The 23,991-nt window shown below is 45.4% G+C and overlaps 1 protein-coding gene across 2 annotated transcripts in view; it reads right to left on the bottom strand.

Annotated features, from left to right (window-relative positions):
• The window catches only part of Rnf24 (ring finger protein 24), a 58,773-nt gene extending 57,904 nt beyond the window's left edge, over positions 1–869 (bottom strand). The window contains exon 1 of one of the 2 annotated variants that reach the window (XM_013159765.3): positions 625–869. The gene's annotated coding sequence lies outside the window, so the exon portion shown is untranslated. The remainder of the gene's footprint in view (positions 1–624) is intronic. The other variant, XM_003476609.5, reaches the window with a different exon arrangement.
• Between the last annotated feature and the right edge of the window lie 23,122 nt (positions 870–23,991).

Below are 23,991 nucleotides of genomic sequence, written 5' to 3'. Positions count from 1 at the left end.
AAACAAAGAAGGGTCCTTAATTCTCTGGCCTGAGGGAGCACACACGCCCCCACCCACAGATAATGAGGCCACCATATGACTTTCATTAACGAGTAAGACGAGGAGAGGGGTCTCCAGGCCGATCAATGACTTGCACACTGTGGCAACCACGCACAAGATAAGCACCACAAAGGAGAGAAGTGGATCGGGACTAGGAAAACACTGCCACGCCGCGCCCCCCAAGGCGCGTCCCCACCGCCACCACGCAGGGGCCGTCCTCGCCATCCTCCGAGCCTCCCTGCTCACCGCTGCCACCTCCCACGCCCCGAGACAGACACCGAGGCTCGGGCGACCGGGTGCGAGGGGGCGGCCAACCTGTTCTCGGTGACCTCCTGGTGACAGGGCGCGCCCTCTGCCCGCGGGACAGCCCCGGGCCGCGCCGGACCCTCCCCCGCGTCCCTCTCCGGCCTGGGGCCGCGGTCCCAGCCTCCTGCCCCCGCCGGGTCCGCCGAGGCTGGGCAGTCTGAGGGGGGCTGGCGCGGGCCCCCGTCCTCCCCAGCATCCCGGACTGGACCCGCCCGGTCCCCTAAATCTCAGTCCGGGGGCGGCGGCCCTCGGTGCTGGCGTTCTTGCTCGCTTACTTACTCTGGCGCGCCGACGGTGGCGGTGGAAGTGTGAGACCTTCAGCTCTCGGCGGCTGGCTGCGGGCGGATGGCTGCGTGCGACGAGTCAGTCAGCGGAGCCCCGGTGCGGCCGAGGTGGCGGCAGCAGACGGCGCACCGCTGCCCCCGGAGAGGGGCGGGCCCGGTGGGGGAGGGGCGGGCGCCGCGCCTCTCATTCATGCAGCGGGGGCGGGGTGAGGGACCCGGATGCCCGGGCAGCCCCCGCCCACCGCCCTGAGAGCTCACAGCTTCGGCGTCTGCTGTGCGCAAGCGCAGCATTCCTTGGCGGGGGCTGGCCCCGCCTACGGGCTGGCTCTGGCTCGCTGCGGAGCTACCCTTTTCTCTCCTTTGACTGATAAGTGTTTTTGTTTGCTCCGTGAGCATTAAAAAAAAAAAAAAAAAAAAAAAGGGAAAAGAAATAGTAGCATATCATCTCCTTCCTAGCATCCAGCCTAGGAGTTCTTGGGGACTGAGCTCCGGATGGGCTACCCACTAGTTGGATGGAGAGATAATGCACATCACCCCATCCACCTGTCTCTCCCCACTGCAGGTCCGCTTAGCTGAGTGCTAGGATTGCGGTGATTGCTGAGACTGATTCTGGCTAGCAGAAAGAATTACTGCAAGAAAATAGGGTGCTCTCTAATTACATCTACCTACCGATCTCACCCCTCCTACAGGGCAGGCAAGAAACTGACATCTCTTTGGGGTCGTGGTGTGTCCTGTAATATCAAGGCCTGGACTCTAAAAAGCTACTGTACCCATTTGGAAAGGCCTTGGTCATTGGCAGGAGTGCACACTTTTTCACAACCTTTTACTTGCCAGGCAGGTGCTTATGCCACTGAGCTAAATCCCCTGCCCAGGAATGTTCCCAGTTCCTTGGCTGTGCAGCTCCACGGCTGGAAGTAATTGTATCAGGCCTCAGTCTTCCTCTCTGAGGCTCCTCATGACTGTGGGCGCTGCAGCTGAGGACTTGCAGAAACAGTTGTCTCCTTTTTCTCAGTCCCATCTCCCTCTCTGAAGTTCTTTTCCTTCCTGCCCTTCTGTACCTCTCACATATATAGCTCAGAGGCTTAAGATCATGGAACATTTCAAGAAGTAATCTGCTACCCAGTGGTTACAGTCCTCTAAGAGGAGAGATGGCACAGGCCTGTGCTAGGGAGAATGGGCAGCTCTTCCATTGCAGGAAGAGCTGTCCCTGTCCCAGGGCTGTGGACTCACATCCTCCTCGCCACTTAAGCCAGAAAGCTGGGGGATATTTTCCCTCCTTGTTTTCAGTGGCAGCAGTCACAAAGAAGGCTTTCTTAACTCAGGTTTGCCCATACTGTACCTCTCTGCCTATATCAGGTTTCCTCATCTCTGCTCTGGGCAGTTGTAAACTACTCAGTTCAGGCAAATCTCGTCTTGTGATATGCAAATCTGCCATGGTTCCACCTTTTTCTTTCCCTGCCTCTTGTGACACATCAAGCCTTATTTTCCAGCACAGCAGCATGGTGTTTCACCCTTGGTGACCATGTTTCCTGCTGGTCCCTCTACTAGGAAAGCAACATTTACTTAGCAACACACAGCAGTTGCTTTTTCTTCTGAAAAACCCACAGAGGGGTTTTTTTTTTTCAGTCGGTGAAAATGCTGTGTGATATTATGTTGGTGAATATGTCATTTTATGTTTGTGCATACCTGTAGAATGTACAGTATCTAGAGTGAATCCTAATGTAAACTGGGGACTTGGGGTGGCAATGATAAGTTATTGTAGGTCCATCAGATGTAAGAACATACTGCTTGATGAGCCATGAGAATAATGGGAGGGTGCATTGTGAGGCAAGGATATAGGGTTGTTTCTACCTTCCCCTCAATTTTACTGTCCACTCAGAACTGCACTTAAAAAATTAAGTAATTTTAAAAATTTACCTTTTAAATCTTCTACTTTTCCACTTCCATGCATTGACAGACTTTCTATGGAATTGCCACCTTTGTCCTGTACCCATTTCCCTCTTGGTGCCTGGCATCCTTTGAGCTAAACTCATTTGCATATTTTTTCCTTCACCAGTGTATAGGCTTTTCAGCGACAGAAGCAGGGTCTCCTCAGGACCTATATGTGAGGGGAGAAAAATGGATGTGGAATAGTTAGCAGTGGGGATCGCATCCACTGGAGACCCAGGGTGTCTCCAGGAAGGAAAGAAATGCTGAGCTCCTTTTCTTTCTCCTTCCTTTTTGTGGCTTCCCTCTCTGGCCTGTGTTTGGAAAGCTATTTTATTTGTTTATAAAGCTTGGCTAGTAATAGCTGTAGGGTAGAAGGTGGGGTGACTCCAGCTTCACATCTTTTTGCTTAGAAAAATTTAGTGTGTGAGAGAGAAAGAGAGATGTAAAGAGCAGTGGCCTGTTCAGTTGGTACTTTCAGGGGAACTATCTGATTAAAATAGGGAGAAAGTCTCCTTGGTACTGGACAGGTGGAAACGGCCTCACAGCCCCCACAACATGTGTTAAATTTGTGTCCTTCCATCTCCAGTCATGAGTTCCTTCTTGGAGGAGAAATCAGTCAGTTTCCAGCTGGAGAGTCCTGCAGAGCAGTGGAGCACAAAGTTCCATTCACTGCTCGCTCCCTTCTCTGGTGGTTGCGGATAAAGGTGCATCGAGGTCTGAGAGATCTGGGAAATTCTTTCCCTGCAGCATTTAGGTGGATTCCCAGGTACCCAGAATTTAAAGGGGTGGCTTTTTCACCTACTATGTTCCTTTGCTCCACAGATGGGCAGGGTGAATTGGAGAAGATGTCCCTTTCTCTGTCTATTCCCTTACTGTGGTTTGCATGTGTCCCCAAGGTTCATCTGTTGGACACTTAGTCATCAATACAACAGTGCTGAAAGGTAGGATTTTTAAGTGGTAATTAGGCGAATGAATATGATGATCATGATTGCCAGATTAAGAGATTAAGAGACCACCAGAAAAGTAACTGGATGATGATGATACTCATCAGGGAATCTGTGCACTCTTGCCCATAGCTGAATGTGCTGTTAGGAGGTAGCTCCATGTTGCAGGAGAAAGATGAAGAAGAGGGCATGCTTTTGGAAGACATGTCTCTTCTTGGTGCTCCTCCCCTGTCCTGGGCTTCTTGACCACTGTGAGTGGAGCAGCTTTTCTCCACCACACCCTTTCACATGATGTTTCTGCCTTGGAGCTAGCTGATTGTGAAAGGAAGCCTCTTAATTTGTGAGCCACGTTAAACCTCTTCTTTAAGTTGTCAGTGTTGGGTGTTGGGTCCCAGCAGCAGGAAAGCTAAGCAATAGTGCATCTCAATGCCCCTGTTTCAGGAGTAGCTTCCTGATGAAAGGCTGAGCTCAGTCCTTTCCCTTTCCTTCCCCTCCACCTCTCATATGCAGTCTTGCTCCTCTGTCTTCGCTCCTGGACAACACACCAAGAAGCCCTCATCAGGTACCAACCCTTGACCTTGGATTTCCCAGCCTCTCGAACTATAAGGCACAAATCTCTACTCTTTATAAATCACCAATTACAGGTATACTGTTATGGCAGTAAAAAGGCTAAGATACTTTTCCCGCTTCCTTCTTCCATCTCCTCCCCGCATTATACCTCCTGTAAAGCACTGTCCTCAGCCCCATCACATCTCAGAAAACTCTGCCCCTACCCCTATGGCCAGAAGTCCTTCAAGTCACCTCCAGGAAAAGAAATGACATCTAATTTTAAATGAAATGTCTGTGACTAATTTTGGAGCAGCAGCTTCCTCAGTGGTAACTACAGTGGGAGTGAGAACTGGTTTTAGTCATCTTTGGGTCTGGCATGCTACACATATTTGTGGAATGCCTACCTGACTAGTGAATGCAGAACCAGTCCTTCAAACAGAAGATAGAAATCGGTAATTGTCCACAGCACAACCGCTCTGCCATCCTCCCTACTTAGTGGAGCCTGTCTATCTATTGAGTGTGGCGCACCACCCCAGAAAAAAAATTTTCGCCTGTCAGTCAATCATATGCCTGCTTAATTATCTGGAGTTGAGGATAAGCCCTTCAAGGGTTGACTGTACAATGCTTTGACCCCCTCTAGTAGGCCAATAGCAGAATCTCATTTCTGAGAGAGCAGGAAGTGTTCTCCTATATTATCTTCATTCCAGGAATTCCAAAGAAATCCTTGCTGATGGTTCCCTGCCCCCTGCCTTTGGAGGGGAATTGCTTCTTGGTGTAGGATGTGCGTGCATGACTGAAACAGTGAGTGGGGAGGAAACCTAAGTTCCTGTGTGTGTGGTACCTCTGTATGTGGTACTTACGAGTGTGTCCACTCTCAAGCCAGTGAGGAGGTGGGAGCTAGGGAGTCTGTTTCTCTGGTTACCAAGTCACCTTGTCTTTCTAGCATGCACACAGCCAGTCACTCTAGTGATACTCAGAGCTTGTAGAATATAAATGTGCTCACAATCTTATGTGAGATCTTTCTGAGACCAGCCACAGATGCAGGACACCAGTGGCATAACTTCCAGAGAACAGAACAACTTACGCAGACTCACTTTCAGATGGGGGAACATTCGTCTTTATGTGGATTCTCGTAGGCCCTGAGCAGACCTTAAGACAGAGACTTCGATACAGGTTACTTGTTTGGGAGTTCGTCTCAGGAAACAGGAGTAAAGAAATGGGGAAAGACAGATATAAAAGAGGGAGAATCCAGTAATACCAGTATGCTGCTGTACACAGTTATTGCCCATAACTGGGCTGAGTCCTGCTGGGAACTCACTAGGCGACACTGCGAAATAGCCCTCAGCACTGTCCTCCTGCCTGATGGGAAGGTTGAAAGACTTTTCTGCCGATGTCTGGATCCCCACTGTTACAGAAGAGCACCCAGAAACTTTAAAGTTCTGTCTGTGGAGCCCAGCAAATTGTCCAGCTCAGCTCCCCCAGCTGTTGGTCATAGAGCTCCGACCTCTGCCAAAACCATGAGAACATACCATCACCACGATATCTGCCCCTTCCTGATTTTTCTCAACCAACCATGTCAGTGCCTTTTTTCTCGGATGGCTTCTTAGGTTTGAGCTTGAAAGAGGAAGAGAGATGATACCTTTGCCCATCCCTCGTTCTAGGAAAAAGGAACTATGGTGGTTTTCATCTTCCTCCATTTCATCCTATCCAGTGTACGAGTAGCTCTCAACCACCACCAGTAGCTCTCCTTCAAAAGCCAGGCACAGGAAAGAGAGACAAGCAAGCCAGCAGGCCTCCTGGAATGTTCTCTAGCTGTGGTAATGCTTCCTTTGGGCAGGCTTCCCCAGTTATCGCGAATTTTTGCCCTACCAACATACATGGTTATAATTCAGACTCAGCTCTCTCTGCCCCCAGAGCTTGGCTCAGACAGTGAGTGACTCAGGAAAGAAATTTGGAGTTTGTCAAGCAGCAGGAGACGGGGAGACACAGCTTTGGCTCCATGACCTGGTGTTTCTCACTTGCTTGTCTATCATCCCAGGCGGTCACGAAGAAGAGAATGCTGGGAGAACGTATTTCCCAGGACCACTGTGTTTTTTTTTTGTTTTGTTTTTTTTGTTTTTTTAGGTTAAGATGGTAAATTAAATTCAGAAACCTACTTTTGTTCTTTCCAAATCCCACTAAAAATAAAGAAATTTTTTAAAGCTCTGAACTCATGAGGATTAAACAAAAGAAGTAACAAATAGCAAAGCAGGTTTAGAAGCTGGAAAACAGAGGAGTGTGTGGTAATTGACTTAGAAGTTCCAGAAAAGCAAAAACCCAGGGAAAGTTAAGAACAGGCCTGTTTTCATGACAAGTTTCCAAAAAATGAATGAAAAAATTCAAAAAGGCATTGGCAGTCGCAGGTACCTCTGGGACTGAACTGGACAAAAGCAAGAGAAAGAACTGGATGAAAGGTGACTGGGAAAAAGTGAGAGACTTATTTCTTACCTCTCACCCTCCATGCTCTAAGTCTTTCCCTACCAGGGGTGGGGCAGAGATTTAGCCTCTGGAGAGGGTAAGAGAGAGGGCCTGCGCAGCTGAGGGCAAAGGTGCCATGTAAAGAGCAAAGGCATTAAATGAATTATTTCCTCACTGCATGGAGAATCTTCAAGGTCTTCTCTGCTCATTTGCCAAATTACTAGCAGGTATCCTTATCTTTCTTCTCTAGGAACTCTGAGCAGCCAAAAATGAAAGAACTAAGGTGATTAGCCTCAGAGATTTTAGTAAATGATCACCCACCACCCACGTCTTCCCTCTAGTCATTTTCTGCATTGACAAGCCCAGCTCCTGCACTCAGGGCTTTGTAATAAGCTTATAAGGCCTTTACCCTTAATCAAGACAACAAATGACAATGTCTTGCATGCCCTAGAAGCAAGAGGTTGAAATACAGATTAGGGTTCATGTGACTTACTGAGTGAGGGTGGACACACAGAAAATGTCCTCCTTATACCCCCAGAAACGGCAGAGAAAGACCATCTTGGATGGAGTCCAGCCTCAATTTGACCCCACAGGGCAGATCAGACCAGGAGTGGAACTTGCTCCATATTGTACCTTAGAGCAAGGAGGTGATTCCACACCTGTTAACCTATCACTGGCTCTAGACTGCCAAGGAGAAGCCTCAGCCTCCCAGGCTGGGCATTTCTGGGAAAAAAGAGGCAACTCTGACTCACTAGTGATCAGACTGACAGCAGGTAAGATCTAGTGTAGATTACCAGTTACCTGAACAAACCTGCCAATGTGGGAGATGGAGAACAGGTAACAATAAAAAACAAATAAAAACAAGCACGCTAACAATCAAAATAAACAGAGAAAAAGCAACTCGAAAGACACCAAGACTTATACTTAGGGATAAGAGGGCGTGATTCCTACAAAAACAGAGTAAGATGCTATTTTAAGATAGTAAATAAAAAGCACCTTTAAAATAAACACACATGCATGTGTATGTATGTATGTATAAAGTAACAGAAAAGAAAAACTCAGCAGAAGGTTTTGGGGAAAAGTCTGGGATATCTTACAGTAAATAGATCTAAAAGATAAACAATGGAAAATAGGAAAGAAAAGATGAGGAGTATTAAGAGGATAGTCCAGAAAGTTTAGGATCTAAATAATGTGCATTCTAGAAAGGGAGGGTAAGAAATAATCAAATATCTCAAGACAAATTTCCCAAGCTGGGAAATGTAAATTGCTAGGTCATACAGGCCCACCATAGGCCTGGTTCAAAGGCCTAAAAATAGGCCTAATCAAAGTACATAATTGTGAAATTTCAGAACACTGGGAGTAAAAAGAAGATTCTACAACTTCAATAAATAAATAAATAAATAAAAAATAAATAGAAACTCATAGACCAAGTCTTGAGAATCAAAATAAACCATGTGTTGTGGTGCATACCTATAGTCCCAGCACTTGGGAGGCTGAGGCAGGAGGACTGCCATGAGTTCAAGGCTGGCCTGGGCTACATAATGAGTTTGAGCCTGGCTTGAACTACATAGCAAAATCCTGTCTCAAAAAAAAAGAAGAAGAAGAAGCAGAATGGTTTCAGACTTCTCTTTACTGAAACTATTTCAGCAACACTGGAAGGCAGGCTATTAGAGTAGTAATAGCTTTAAAATTATGAAGGAAAGACTGTTTTCAATCTAGAATTTCACACCTAGCCAAACTACCAAGCAAGAGATGAACAGAGTGAAGATAATTTTAGACATGCACAATCTCATGCTTCATTTTCTGGGAGATAACTGAAGGATATACCCTACCTAACTAAGGAAGCAAACTAAAGAGAAAGACACAAGATATAGGAGGTGGAGGCTCTAACATAGGGAAGAAATACTGGAATCCTTGTGAGACTAACATAGGGCAAACCCAGGAGAATGGGATAAGAACTAGGAAACCCACTTAAGCATGTCATAACCAACATGAGCACTATCCTCAGAGTTCCCAGTTGTTGTTGGAAAGAGCACCTGCCTGGTACTGTCAAGGCTTGGCTTCTAGTTCTGGCTGGGTCTTGAAAGTAGCTATGGGACTTGGGCAAATCACTTTCCTTCCACGGACTCAGGATCATGCTCTGCAAACGTCCAGATGGACTAAGTGATCAGAGTGTCTTCAAGGCTGCACATCTAGAAAATGTATACTTTGTAGCATATGGTTCTGTGGGTTTTGAAAAATGCAGAGAATTATGTAACCACTTTGGTAATCATGCTACAGAAGTTCCCCATCAGAAAACATACTCTCATGCTGCCTCTTTGTGATCAGCCACTGATGGTCTCCCTAACTCCTGACAGGCACTGAACGCTTCTACATCCTTGTACTTGTACCTTTTCTGGAATGTCATATGAGCGTAGTCATACAATATGAAGCCTTTTGGGTCCGTCATCTTCCAGTTAACACAGGCATTTGGTTTGGCATCCAAGCCAGAAATTAGCCCTGGTCTTGTTTCCAGTTCTCCCCCAAAGTAGATCTTGAGACAAGAATTCAGATGCACGTAGTCCATGTGGGAGGTGTTCCTGAGAAGCAGCAGTTAGCGGAACTGGAAAGAAGTGAGACAGGGAAGAGGAAGAAGCCCCAGAGGGGTGTTACTGCTGTGGGAGAGAAGCTGAGTCTCTAGGGACCTCTGGGTACCGAGTATGAACATCAGAGCCTTGTGGCTCTGGAGATATTTACAAACATCTACTAACTTCCTGTTCATCAGCTTTAACTCTCCTGCACTTTTGGCTTTCCCTATATACACGGGCCAAGCACATTCCTGTGGTCAGAGTGAAACTTTCGGGCAGAAAGGTACAGGCGATTGTACTGAACATTAGAGCAGAGATGTGAGCACTGACAGCATTAGCTATGTACTCTCCACTCTTCTGGTGAGAGAATGAAACCCCGCATATACCACAAGCAGCTGCAGGGAGGAGCCTTGGGAGCTTCTGGGGTAGGCGCCTGGGCAGGCAGCCAGGACGAACCTAGAGCCTTTTGCAAGAAGTTTAAGAGCCAGTACTCTGCTTTGGGGTTAGGGGTCCTCTCAAGAGGACAGACCTCCTTTTGCAAATGGGGTGCAAACTACGAGAAATCAACTTTACCCCACTGTCCAGCCTCGTTACAATCAATCTTCAAGGTGAACAGTAACCTTTTTCCTGTAGACAATAAAGCAGGTTTGTATTACCTAAGAAAAAACTCTTAGCTGCCTTCTGTTCAGCAAATTATTGAGGTGGTAGAAATACACACATGTCACATAAAAATGCACATGTGCAAGAAATCTTTTAATTTTTGTAACTTAAGTTGAACTTGACTTCTCTTGTGAGCCCCATTCTGAGTGGGTCTTAGCTTAAGCGCAGTGAAGATCATGTCTCTAAGCTTCTGGGAAGCCTCCAGGATTCCAAAGTGTTGGTAGGTGTTTGGGAATTTATTCTAGAGTAAGCATAGGTGAATATTTGCTCTCAAATCCATTCTCTCAAACATGTTATCTACTTCAGCATCCCTCTAGGTTTCTTAGAATAGAACTTTTTGAAAGTTAGCTTTTACTTTCTGAAGTGATTATGGATTTACACAAAGTTGGAAGAAATAATATAAAACAATACTGTGTACCATTTTCCCTTATGGTAACATTTTGCACAACTGTAGCACAGTATCAGAGCCAGGAAACTGACACTGGTACAATATACTAATCTTATTCCAGTGTCACTTGTTTTACAGGCACTTTCACATGTGTGCACACACGTGTGTATTTAGGTCTATGCAGTTTATAAGTATAGATTCATCTCATCACTGCAGTTGACATATAGTACAATTCAATCACCATAAAGATGACTATGTTGCCCTTGTATAAGTACACCTGAACCCTACCTCACATCTCTGTCGTTAACGCCTACCAGTAGGTTCACCATCTGTATAATTTTGCCATTTAGAAAATTAATATAAATGAAATCATACAGCTTGTAAACTTTGGGGATTAGATTTGTTCACTCAGCAAACTTCCCTGCAGATTCATCCAAATTTTTACATGTATTAACAGTTTGCTTGGCCAGGGATTTAGCTAGATGGCCGGAGATTTAGCTCAGTGGCTTAAGTGCCTGCCTAGCAAGCATGAAATTGTGAGTTCAATCCCTGGTTCAAAACAAAAACAAAAACAACCCTAAACAAACAAACAACAACCAAAACAAAAAGAACTGAAAGGAAGTGCTGGGGATTTAGCTCGACGACACAAGTGCCTATCCTGCAACTACCAGGTCGTGAATTCGATCCCAGGTACCAAAAGAAAAATACTTTGCTCCTTTTTGTTGCTACATAGTATGCTGTGGTATGGATGTTACACAGTTTGTTTAAATGTTGAAAGACAGTTTGTCTCCAATTTGGATATTGTGAATAGTTAATACAGTACAACAGTGTTGAATATTTGTGTGTGAGTTTTCATGTGAGTAATATAATTTCCCTGGGATAAATGCCTAAGAGTGCAAATACCAAGTCATAGGAAAATTTGCATGTTAGTCTAATAAGAAATTGCCAAATTGTTTTCCATTTCCACTAAGAATATATGCACGACCTAGTTTCTCTGCATTTTTACCAGCATTTCATGTTACAGTTTTCTATTTAGCTGCTCTGATACATGTGTAGTGATGTCTCATTGTGGTTTTATTTTGTAATTTCCTAATGGCTATTGATGTCAAGCATTTTTTCTTATCTTTATTTGCCATCTGTGTCCTCTCTAGTGCAACATCTGCTCATATCTTCTACTGTTTTCTAATTGGATTATTTATGGTTTTCTTTGTATATTTCTTATTACTGTTTTGAGGATTTTTTACATACTCTAGATATTCCCTGGCTGTCCAATCTTTTGCCTTGCTTATTCTGCACTGAGTGAAGAGACATTGTTTGGATCCACACATAAAATATATAATGGAGTTTATATGTAACGGTAACAAAAACTTCTTCTAAAATATTTTTTATTATAACATTTTAAAAGGAAGACAACACAAACATAAAACTAGTGGAGCATTTGGCCATGTTTTTGTGAAACCAATGCAGCAATGTCTGGTTCAGCAGAAGTAGCTGCCCGAGGTTAATAATTAAATAAGAAAACTTACATGGCTGCATAACACAATAGACACCTGTTTTCACTGGCCCACATGTGGGTAGATAGCTGAAACTATTACTGGTAACCACTGTGGTTTACTTCTCTGGTTACGCAAGCACATGAAGCATCAGATACTCATGTGTCTCAATTTTACAGTCTGTGTTATGGACAGATCATGGAATTAGCACAGCACTGAACCTTCCCTATAAACCATTCCCTTGTCACCTCTGCAGTCCATGCTCAAGCACTGCACAGTGAAGTCATAAAAATTCCCTAAAAATCACATATAGGAGGGGTTTGGGGGGCATACCCCTGTAACCCTAGCACTTGGGAGACTGAGGCAGGAGGACTACAAATTCCAGGACAGTCTGGGCTTGTTTTCAAGACCAACCTGGATATTGAAACCATAAAAAAAGAATCACACAATAACCTTACAAACCTTATCTTGAAGGGCTACATTACTAGCCGTGCAGAGCCCTACACAGCACAGCACATGGGTGGGGGTTGGACACCTGTTTAGACTTTTGTTAGCTACATGGTTTGTGGATATTTTCTTCCTGTCTGTGGCTTGTCTTTTCATCTTTTTAAAGAGTCACTCGCAGAGCAGAAAATTTTAATTTTGAAGTTTTATTTCTTAAATTTTCCTTTTACAGATTGTGATTTTGGTGGTAAATCTAATAACCTTTGCCTAGTCCTTGGTTTTGATGGTTTTCCCCTATTTTTTTCTTGAGACTTTTGTATTGTATATTCTAGTCCATCATTCATTTTGAATTATTTGTAGGAAATGTGATGTTCAAACTGAAGTTCTTTTTAGGGGGACTTGGATGTCCAGTTGTTCTGACAGGGCTATCATTTCTCTATTAGATAGCTTCACACCTTTGTCAAAAATCAGCCAGGCAAGCAGTGGCACACAACTGCAATCTCAACTAACAGAAGGCTGAATCAGGAGGATGGCAAATTCAAGGCCAGCCTGGGCAACTCAGTGAGACACTGTCTCAAAATGAAAAGGCTGGATATGTAGCTCAGTCACCTCTGAATTTAATTCCAATTATTAAAGGAGGGTGCATTTGTGTGGATACTTCTTGTTTGTCTGTTTTGTTCCATAGATGTATGTGTCTTTTTGCCAATATTGCACAGTCTCGATGACTACAGCTGTATAATAATCCCTGAAGTTGGATAAAGACTCTTCTCATTTTGTTCCTCTCTGACATAATTAATTTACCAATTTTAAGACTCCAACTTTAAAAAAATTTTTGAATAAACTTTCCTATGTCTACAAAAACCCTTCCTGGAATCTTGATAGGAATTTCACTGAATTTAAGAGATAACTTTTGGAAAACTGGTATCTTTACTATGGTAACTCCTCCAAACCATAAATAAGACATGTTTTCCCACATATTTAGATCTTTAATTTCTTTCACCAGTGTTTGTAATTTTAGTATATAGAGCTGGTACATGATTTGTTGGGTTTATTCCTAGACTTTCTTTTGTAGTGACTATGGATGGTGTTGTCTCTTTTTTTTCTTCAGTTTTTATAGGTTCAATGCCAGTATATAGTGTGGAGTGACCTTGTGTGTTGTGATTACCTTACTTAGTTCTAAGAGTTTCTCCCCACTTCTGGGATTTTCCATGTAGACCATCATGTCCTCTGCAAATAATAACAGTTGTTTGTTTGTTTTTGAGACAGGATCTCACTACGTAGTTCAGGCTGGTGTTGAACTTACTATGTAGCCCACCTGACTTTGAACTTGTGGCCATTCCCCTGTCTCAGTCCTCCACCCTCCCCATCCAAGTTCTGGAATTACAGGCGTGCACCACCACGCCTGGCTGTAGTAACAGTTTTATCTCCTTCTTTGCAATCTGTTTGCATTTTCTTGTTTTATTGCACTGGCCAGAATTTCTAATAGTATGTTGAAGGACCGGTAAGAGTAGACATCCTTGCTTTGTCCTTTAGCTGGGAAAAAATTCAATCTTTCATCAATGTACATCAATGGACGGGTTTTAAAAATTAGGTTGCAATAGCTCTTTTCTATTTTTAACTTGATTTAGGTTTTTTTGGGGGAAGGGGATATTGAAACAAGGTCTCACTGCATATTTCAGGCTGGCCTCTGACCTGCAGAGACCTTCCTGTTTCAGCCAGTGAGTGATGACAGGTGTGCCCTGTCACACCCTGCTCTTTCTTTCTTTTTCTTTTTAGATAGAGACTTACATGATGCACAGGCTGACCTCTAATTCACAGTCCTGCTCCAACTTCCCATGTGATCGGGATCATGTGTATTCCATTGCATCTGGTTCATAGGTCCTTTTACGTTCATGTAATTTTTTCTTTGTTCATAGTAATTGTCCTTGCTTTTAAGTCTACTTTAAGAGTATCACTGTCACTTATGCTTTATTTTAAGACATAGGCCAGTTTTCCACTAGGATGGAATATATCTTTTTCATCTTTTTATGTTCAGTCTGCCAGTATCATTATATTTGAAATGAGTTTTTTATTAACAGCAAAAATTAGGGTATATTCTGAATGCACTGTACTAATCTCTGTATTGTTGTTGATGTGTTTAGTGTATTTACACTTAGTGTAATGATATTTTAGGACTTTGGTATGCTATTGTTCATATTTGCTCATTTTCTTATCATTCTGTGAGATATCTGAACACTGTAAGAGTTCCACACATTTAGCTATAAGGTTCATGAATGTGTATTTTGTATAATTTTTACGGTGCTTGCCCTGAGTGCCTGTCTTTCCCTTATCACAGTCTATTGGCATCAACATTTTACCAGTTTGAGTGAACAATGCAAATCTCACCTTCCTCCAGGTCCTTCTGCTGTCCCTCATTTATAATATAATTGTCTTAAATATTTCTTTCATATACACCAAGAACAGCATTAGATAGTGTTATGGTTTTTGCTTCAATCATAAACAAACTCCAGAGACGAAAATTCTATTGTATTTACCGATTTTTATTTCTTCTTTTGAGACAGAATCTCACCATGCAATTGAGGCTGACCTTGAACTCAGCTGTGTAGCTAAGACTGGCTTCTTACTCATGGCAGTCTTCCTGCCTCAGCCTCCTGAGTGCTGAGATTACAGGTGTGTACCACTACACTTGGCTTTTTTCTTAGCCCACATTTTTGATCTTTTGTTCTTTCTCCTTCTTAGATGTCCTAAGATTTCTTTTATTATTATTATGTTCTTTTCTTTTTTAGAGAATTTTTCTTAAATATGTCCTATAGCAGGGTCTCTAGCAACAAATTCCCTTGGTCGCCTTGTCATTCTCTAGCTCTCTCTCTCTCTCTCTCTCTCTCTCTCTCTCTCTCTCTTTTGTGGTGGTGGAGATTGGACCCAGGGCCCTCACAGTGAATTGCACCCTCTAGCCTGCTACTTCCACCCACTTAAGTAAGTGTCTCACTAAATCACTAAATTGCCCAGGCTGTGTTCAAACGTTTGTTCCTCCTGCCTCAGCTTCCCCAGACTTGTGGAGTCATAGGCATTCTTTTTTCTTAATTAAAAAAATGTTTAGACAGGTTCTTGCTAAGTTGCTAAGTTCCTCATGCTGGGTTTGAGCTTGTGATCCTTCTTCCTCAAGCTCCCAGAGTGCTCGGATTGTAAGCATGTACCACCATGCCAAAATTTAAAATTCTGGGCTGAAAGTTTTTTCTTTGAGCACATAAAAAAAGTCACATCATTGCTCGATGTGGTGGCACGTGCCTGTAATCCCAGTACTTAAAAGGCTGAGGCAGGAGGATCTCCATGAGTTTGTGGCCAGCCTGAGCTGCACAGCAAGACCCTGTCTAAAACAAAACAAAACAAAATAAAACAAAACAAAACAAAGCAAAACAAAGTAACGAAACAAAACAAAAAAACAGTTTTCCTGCTTCCTCTAGGTCATTAGAGTTTCTGATGGGAAATCTGTCATTGTCATTCTAATAGTTTTCCTCTTAGGGGTAATGTGTCATTTCTCTCACTAAAAATGTGTGTGTGCGCACGCGCATGCATGTGGGTGCAAGCATGTGCACCCGTGCTCGTATGCACTATGGACTAAACAGAGAGTGCTAAGCTATGTCCTCAGCCTTTTTAATTTTTTAATTGAAATGAGATCTTGCTAAATAGTATGGACCAGCCTTAGAGTTCTGGTCCTCCTCCTGTGGTTTCCACAGTAGCTGGTGTGATGGAATGTGCCACCATACCCATTTCTTTTTGTGGGTGTCTTTTGTCTGAAGATGCTTGAGTGTGATAAGTCTTGGGGTTCATTACTTTGGATTTATTAAGCTTGGAGATTACCCAGCTTCTTAACTCTGCAAATACATCATTCATTCATTCATTCATTCATTCAATGCTAAATTTGACTTTAGTCTTTCTTTTTTCTTTCTTTCTGTGGTACTGGAGATCAGTCCAGGGACTTGTGTATGCAAGGCAACAACTCTACCATTGATCCATATCCCCCGCCCAAGTCATTATTTCTCCTTTTTCTCCTCTTCATCCTCTTCCTTCTTCTTCTTCGTACCAAGGATTGAACTCACAACCTCACTCTTGCCAAAGAGGTGCTTGTGCTGCTGAGCTAAATTCCCAGCCCTAAATCATTATTTCTTCAAATATTTTCAGACCGCTACTGCTTCCCGACTCCTAGAACCAACGAGATATGGGATGTCAGAGCTTTTGTTGGAATCCCACAGGTTTCTCAGGTCCTTCCTCCTCTCTCCCTTCCTTGTCTTCTCTCCCTTTCCTCCCCACCCCTTTTGTTTGTCACCAGTGTCCTTTCCTGGCACTCTTGTCTTCCGCCTTCTTTCTTCATAGTGACTATAATGACTTACTTACTTGGTATCCCCCGAGGCCCATTCTTTGAAGGCTTGGTCCCCAGCCGTGGTGTTATTGGGAGGTGGTAGAACCTTTAGGAGATGGTGCTGGTGCTAGTGGGAGGAAGTTAGGGACCTCCCTGGCTTCCTTCTGTCTCTCATGGCTCCTTAGATGCCATTAGGGACACGAGCCTCCTCCTGCCAGGATGTGCTACGCCACCACTGGCCCAAAGTGGCAGGGCCAAGCAACAATGGAGGGGACCTCCAGAGCCATGAGCCGAAACAAACCTTTCCCTTTGTAAGCTGATTGATTCAGATATTTTGTCACAGTGACTGAAAGCTGACTAACATAGGACCCTGTTACTACCTTTGGACCAACCTATGCCATACAGAGAAATTTCCCCTCCCCAACATCCTTAATCACATCCAACATAAAATCCCTTCTGTTGTGCAAGGTTCCAGACATTATGACGTAAACACCTTTTTTTTGGTATCAGGAATCAAACTCATGACCTCGCACTTGCCAGGCAGGTGCTGTATTTTGAGCTATATCCCCTGCCCAAACATCTTGAAGTGCTATTATTTGGTTAGCCACAATGCTTGTGGCCAAAGATCCAGACTGAGAGGTCTGAGCTCTTGACACCTGCCCAGAGGAAACTGGTGCTGGGAGACAGGGGGTTGGAAGGAAAAAGGACTGGGATCTAATGTGGAGAAATACACAGAGGCAGAAATATTCGTATCTCAGCGGTAATGGTGTGTGTGTGTGCACATGCACGTGTGTGTGTGTGTGTGTGTGTGTGTGTGTGTGTGTGTGTGTCTGGGAAGAGGGAGGAGGAGGAGGAGGAAGTAAGACGAGGTCAACAGTGAGCAGTTTGGAAAGAATGTGAGGAACAGTAAGAAGATAGACAGGTGGGGTGGAGCTGCAGAAGTACAGGGTGGAGTGGAGTCCATAAAATTTTACAGAGAAACAGCCCTTAAAAGGGCTGCCAAGAATGTGCACAGGAAGTAAAAAAGAGAGGAAGGGAGTGTGGCCCAGAGTGCGAAGGGGGGTTGCAGGAGAGATCATGCAGGAAAAGAAAGAGAAACTAGGTTATTACGGGAAATGGGCTGTGAGCAGGGTTTGGTAACCAACTGGCAACAATGATAAATGTAGATCTCCTAGAAAGCCTTTGTCCCCAATTTAAAGCCTTCTATGTACACAAAATGAGACCATTCATTCATTCATTCATTCAGTACTGAGCTGCTCCCGTGTCCCAGGCAGTATCCCCACCCTGGAGATACCCCAGGGAACAGACGGGGGAGTGACAGCAGCCAGAGAATTAGCTGATGGGCAAAGGCATGAAGGAGTGAGTCCGGGGTGGGTGGTGGAGGCAGCGTGGGCTCCTCTCAGCAGAGTCAAGGTAGGTATCCAGGGTCCTCTCTCCCGCCGAGGAAGGCCTGCCAGCACCCTCCTCCTGCCTGCCTGCAAGAGGTTGAAGGGGGAGCCCCACTCTCCTCCTCCTTGGAGCACATGGCAAGTGATTGCCTGTAGGCTGGACTAATGCAGGGATGGGGGACACTCAAGGCCAAGGGTAACTCTACAGCAAGGGGGCACCTGGGAGCCACTGGCAGCATACACAGCAACTGGGCCAGGGGTGTACCAAAGGGTCTATGTGAGGACCTGTGCTGTCTGCCAAACAAGCAGGTGGAGCAGGTATCTCAACCCTGCTAGAAATCTCCCATCTCATGGGGAGATCTCACACCCTGGTATGAACTGGTATAAAACTTTGGAAAGCAATTTGCAATATGTTATGGAGTGAAAAACATATGTTCTCTGTGACCCAGCAACTCCGCTTCACATATACCACAGAGACACTGTTGTGCATGCGGAGATGAGCGCCCGAATGGTCATCGCAGTGCAGTGCAGTGCAGTTTGAAATAGCAAGAACTGAGAGGAAATGAATGGGAGGTCGGATACATTCACACCACGATGGACAGCAAGTAAAATTCACAAAGTTCTTGGGTCTCATCAGAGGTGACTCTGAAAGCGCAATATTGAGTGAAAAAGCATGCTACAACTTATGTGTAATGTTGGCATTTATATAAAGATACGTAAAAATTCATAAAATACGTAAAATAGTGATATAGTACTTATGCATAAACTTGTATATTTATACTTTATGTATTTATTATGTACGCATGTGAACATACACACTTGGGTGTATGTAAACTAGACACACATACAATAAAGTGTGAGAGCGTGCTTGAAAACGTCATTTCTCAGTGTGAGTCAGTACCGAGCAGCGAGACTGCAGCCAGATTGCTTCTATTTATATCCAGTCCTCTCACTAGCTGTGTAATCCTGGAAACCTTACTGAGCCTCTGCAGGCCTCAGTGTTCTTCTGTGTGAAATGGGAAATGACAGTGACCTTAGTCAGCAGTTCCTAATGCTGGGTAGCAGCAACAACGGCATCAACAGCACCACATGGGTTTCAACCATGACCCTTCCATTTCATTCCCAAGGGCTGGCCGTGTTGCACTGTGCTGGGCTGCGCTCAGGGCTGCCTGTGGGGTTCAGTCTGCTCCATGTGTCACTGCAGCACATTTCCAGGGCATTCTTTTCTTTTTATTCACATGTGTAATAATGGTAAGCAGGACACACGATGCCTCTGATAGTCTTGGGCTCAGAGCTGGCACATCGCTTCCATCCGCATTCCCCTGGCCTAAGCAGGTCACAGGCTGACGTCAATGGGGTGGGGGAAGATGCCCTGCCCCCAGGGAACCAGGGCAAGTGCAGCGGGACAAGAGCTGCGAGCACATCCTGGCAGAGCTCGCTGCGGCCAGGATGCAATGGGGCAAAGAGGATTTAACTTATCTGTTAACATCCCAGCCTCATAAACAGAGAGAAAAAGAGGGAAAAGAGCCTTTGTTTTCAGGAGATAATAGGATCTGGCTTGTTTCAGAGGGAGTGCAGGGTATTGGGGAGCAATAGGCACGAAGTTTTTAGAGCAGATGAAGTTATCATGGGAGCGGGGCTGGGGATGGAGCTCAGTGGTGGAGCACTTGTGTGGCCTGTGCCAGTCCTGGGCTCCATTCCTTCCCTGGGTGTGGCGGGGAGAGAATACTATTGCAGGAGACAGACTGCAGAGACAGGAGAAAAACATGGCAGACGACACCTCAGGAAGCACCAACATTAGGAAGGACAGGAAGATGAGGAGCTCCACTGGAGGCCCAGGAGGCAGGGATTGTGTGCCCCTCAGTTCTGAGTCCCCTGCACCATGCTGGACACATGAGAAGTCCTTCTAAGGGACACAGCAAGAAGGAGAGCTGTGATGGAGACAGGGATCAAGGAGGATCAGAGAAACACAAGAAGCCCTCACCCCAGTGCCAGAGGAGGTAATTAGAGGAGATTGGACAACTGCTCGCTGCCCCAGTCAGCAGTGGCTGCTGTCCCACTCGGTCCCTGGGTCTTGCCTTGACCTCGGCCTCTGACCTGCAGGGCTGATGGCCCAGGCCCTCGCTGCCTCCATTACACTCGCCCTCCTTGCCCTCCTGCTTCAGCTCTCTGCCCCCCCCCCCATCTCTGCCTCAGCTTCCGTCCTGGTTCCCTCTAGGACCTTGCAGAGGCCAAGACAGCAGGAAGCCTGGGCCTACGGATGCTCCCTGGGCCTGTGTGGGGAAGGGTGCAAGGCGATTCCCTGCTTTGGCCTTAGTTGGAAAATCTCCACTGAGCCTCTTAAGGGCAGGTGGCCAAAGGCTGAGGTGATGTGGTTATTAGGGTGGGGGTTTCTGCATGATCAGATTATCAAGTTGTTGGCCCATTAGAGGTCTGGTAAAGTCTCTTCTGCGATGACTCACAGCCTGGAACCTAAGGTGAGCCAGCAGGATGGAGCCGGGGGAGCCACCCAGAGCCACCTGTGTGGGTGGTGACAGGTGGGGGTACTTTTTGGGGCCCAAGTGTCACAAAAACCCTGGGCTTTGGAATCAGTTTTTGTGTTCAAATCTCAGCCCTATCACTTGCCAGCTCTGTGACATTGGGCAAGTTACTTATCCTTTCTGAGCTTTCCAGTTTATGGCAGAGGCAGTGGTTTAAGAAGATTTGCTAGAGAAGAGCCCTGAGGCAATACAGGGGTGTGACCACTAATTTCCCAAATCTAACCTGCACACCTGTAGTCCCAGTGGCACTAGGGAGGTTGAGGCAGGAGAATCACTATGAGTTTTAGGTCAGCCTGGGCTAAAACCAGCCTGAGCTATATAATGAGACTTTATTTTTAAAAAAATTTTTTTGGCCTTATGGCAAACTGCTGAGCAGTAGCTACTAAACTGTATGCAATTCCTAGGGCACCGCACACAGGGTGCCCACAAAACTAGGAGTGTTATCTTTTGCAGTTCTGGAAACTGAAGTCCTAGATGAAGGTATGGGGTGGGGCAGGGTTCTCTCCAGGGCTTTGTGGGAGAATCCACTCCTTGCCTTTTCTGAGTCTCCACAGTCACTGACAGTGCTTGGGGTGCTTGGTATGTAACTGTGTAGGGCTCTATCTGCCTTCTCAGTCTTCGTCTTCACGTGGCCCTTCCCTGTGTCCAGGAGAGCCCTCTTTTCCAGTCATATTGGCTAGGGGCCTATACTCCTGGTCTCTTCTTAACTTAATCACAACTACAGAGATCCCGTTTCCAAAGAAGATGAGGTTCATAGGTACGGGAGATTGAGGCTTCATCTTTTTAGAGGATACATTTCAACCCCAAATGCCCACTCTACCACCAACCAAATAAACAAATCACAAAAAGCATCCACTTTATCTATGACTCCGCAACTCCACTTTACAAATATAAACTAAAGACAAAACTACTTCACCTCCCCCAAAAGGCATGGGCTAGACTCTTTTGAGAGCTTGCTTGGAGGTTCTAGCAGGGAAGTACAACTACTCATACGCCCTTGACAGAGGAATGGTCCTCCTCTATTGAGGGTGGTTGTGCTCTTCAACCGATAGACTATTTGAATAGTCACAAGCTGAACACAACTCACAGAGCCGTGACAGGAGAATCCAGAAGCTGGAGCACATTCGTGCTTTGAATACGAGTCAGTACTAACCAGGCAAACCGCTGGCGTAAGCAGCAACATGAATGAAAAAGTTTGTGCTGTGCAGTTCTATTTATAAGAAGTTCAAGATGAGGCAAAACTGAGCTGATAGATGTTAGAAAAGTTTGGGAGGTTCAGAGTGAGAAGAAGACTGAGGGGATCTTGGGACTGGAGCTTGGTTCTGGAACTGATGGGAATGTAGGTTACTTTTTTTTTTTTTTTTTTTTTGCATGCGTGGGAATTGAACTCAGGGCCTTGTGCGCGTTAGGCGAGTGTTGTGACACTAAGCTGCACCTCAGCCTTTTTACTTTAAGGTAGGTTCTGTTAGAGTTGCTCAGGGTGGCCTTGAGCTTGTGATCTTCCTGCCCCAGCCTTTCAAGTAGTAGGATTGCATATCTAATTCCGCTGCATATGCATATTTTACAGAACTAAAAATTCATTGAACTGCAAACTTAAGTTCTTCAAATTATACCTTAATTTTAAAAATTAAAAAAATTTAAAAGAAATACAGTCCTCTGCACAACCAGGGCTTGACTCCCACTTGTGGTCACCGGAATGTGGTATGTGAACTGGAAGGCTGATTGCTGAGTTCTGATGTGGACTGCAGTGATCCAGGGCTTCAGCACCTGTGTGGCCCCCACAGTTCTGGAGACACAGCAGGGGCCTTGGGAACCCCCTTCTGAGGTGCTGTTGGACAGGACATCACCCTCACTCTAGAGTCGCAGCCTTGTGGGAATGACTGAGCACTTTGTGCTCACCTGTAAATGGGTGCATCCCCCTGCCAGGACGGTTGTGAGAAGCACTCTGCAAGGCTCTGTATTTAAAGTACGATGAGTAGTAGCTACTCAACCAAGGTTCACACTCCATCTTTGGAGACAGTGTTTGGTGACCTACTCAGGTGGTTTTCTTTGCATCTGTTTGGGAGCTGAACCTTCTGCTGGTAGCTGGCAGAGCGAAAAACACTGAGAACTTCCCCATGTTTCTCAGGGCATGTGGATAATGATACCTCACAGTGGTTCATGGCTTGAGTATATTCCTTGCCAGCCGGCTGCTGCCTGGAGCCTCTCTGGATGCATCCTGCTGGGGGCTCCCCACCCACTGGCCCCTATCTAGGGTGCTAACCTTTTGTGGGGCCCAGTACAGTAATGTACTTGTTGACCCTGGAGGTTGGTGGGAAATTGGGAATCCTCATGGCAGGAAGGAGAGAGAGCTTTGTAGAGCTGAAGTCGTAGACATTTGGGGTACTCCTACTGTCTATTGTCCACTTAGATGGTCCTGGGTCCTCAGCATTCTCGTGAGATCACCGTAAGTGGGGAGGGGTGATGAATTCTGGCTCCTCCATTTGGATCTCCCTGTCTCACCCCAGGTGCCTGCCGCCTAGGCTGTGGCAGGAAAGGGTGTGGAGAAAGGGGAGGCAGGTGATAGAGACCGGTAGGAGCGGCCTGGGGAGAGAGGTAACATCCTGATGGGCCTGCTTGGGAGCTGCCTCAGTGGATGCCGGGCAGGCTAGGAGAGAGGACTCTGTCCCGAGTCACAAGAATTCCCATATGTGCTTTAGGGGGTGCACTGGGGCATACTCTTGGGCCACTGTCTTTGGGCCCTGGATTACCCACACCCTAATCTCCTTTCTCTCTATGCTAGAGTTCTTCAGGGAAACAGAAGCCACAGAGGCAATATGTTTTACACAACATGCGTGATACAACTGCATAGTCACCCTCCCCAAGGCCCCTGTCTTAGTGACTTTTCTCTCACTACTGAGACAAAGTACTCAACATCCAAAGTTAGAGGGGGAAAAGTTTATTTAGCTCACAGTTTGTAGAGGTTTCAGTCCAAAATTGGTTGACTCCAAGACAGAGTGGCATGGCTTGGGGACAATAGTACCAGGCGGCGGGAAACAGTAAAAGCAGCAAGGGAAAAAGAGCAAGGGACAGACTTCTTTCTGGCTTTTATACTGTATGGAGGCTCCCCGTACTAGGGCGGATGTAGCATTCACACCATCAGTCTCAGCACTGGACCATGAATCAATCACAAATTCTAGATTTAGCTACCTCTGAAAAGCCTGCCCTCACCATGAGTGCACAAGGCTTTGGGAAGACATCCAGACACAAACCATACCACCCCTCACCACACATACAACTGACTCATGCAATTATGGTGGCCAGTAGGTTCAAAGTCTGCAGGACAGGCTGACAGGAAGGAGGCCTGCGGAGAAGCTGATGTCCCATTCCAGTCTGAAAGCTGTCTGCTAACAGAATTCCGTTTTTTTTTTTAATTTTATGGAGAAAAAGTAAAACAAAATTTCATAACAAAGTAATAGGAGACTAACAATAGTTAATGCATTGCATGCTGTTATCTTCTAAGTAGTTACTCAGGGTACAAGATATGGGCATAAAAATTTCTCTAAGTGTTATTAGTATAAGTCTTTATTTTCAATGAACTAAGAGAAACTAGTAGTATAACTAGCTTGTATTTTTTCCCTTTTCCCTTCTTTCCTTTCCTTTT

The sequence above is a fragment of the Cavia porcellus genome, unplaced genomic scaffold (genome assembly GCF_034190915.1).
Source record: "Cavia porcellus strain 051 isolate PalLab524CR breed Dunkin Hartley unplaced genomic scaffold, mCavPor4.1 scaffold_5, whole genome shotgun sequence".
NCBI classification, from domain to species: Eukaryota; Metazoa; Chordata; class Mammalia; order Rodentia; family Caviidae; genus Cavia; species Cavia porcellus.
Note: the sequence above shows the minus strand (reverse complement) of the source record. Positions and strands in the feature narration are given on the sequence as shown.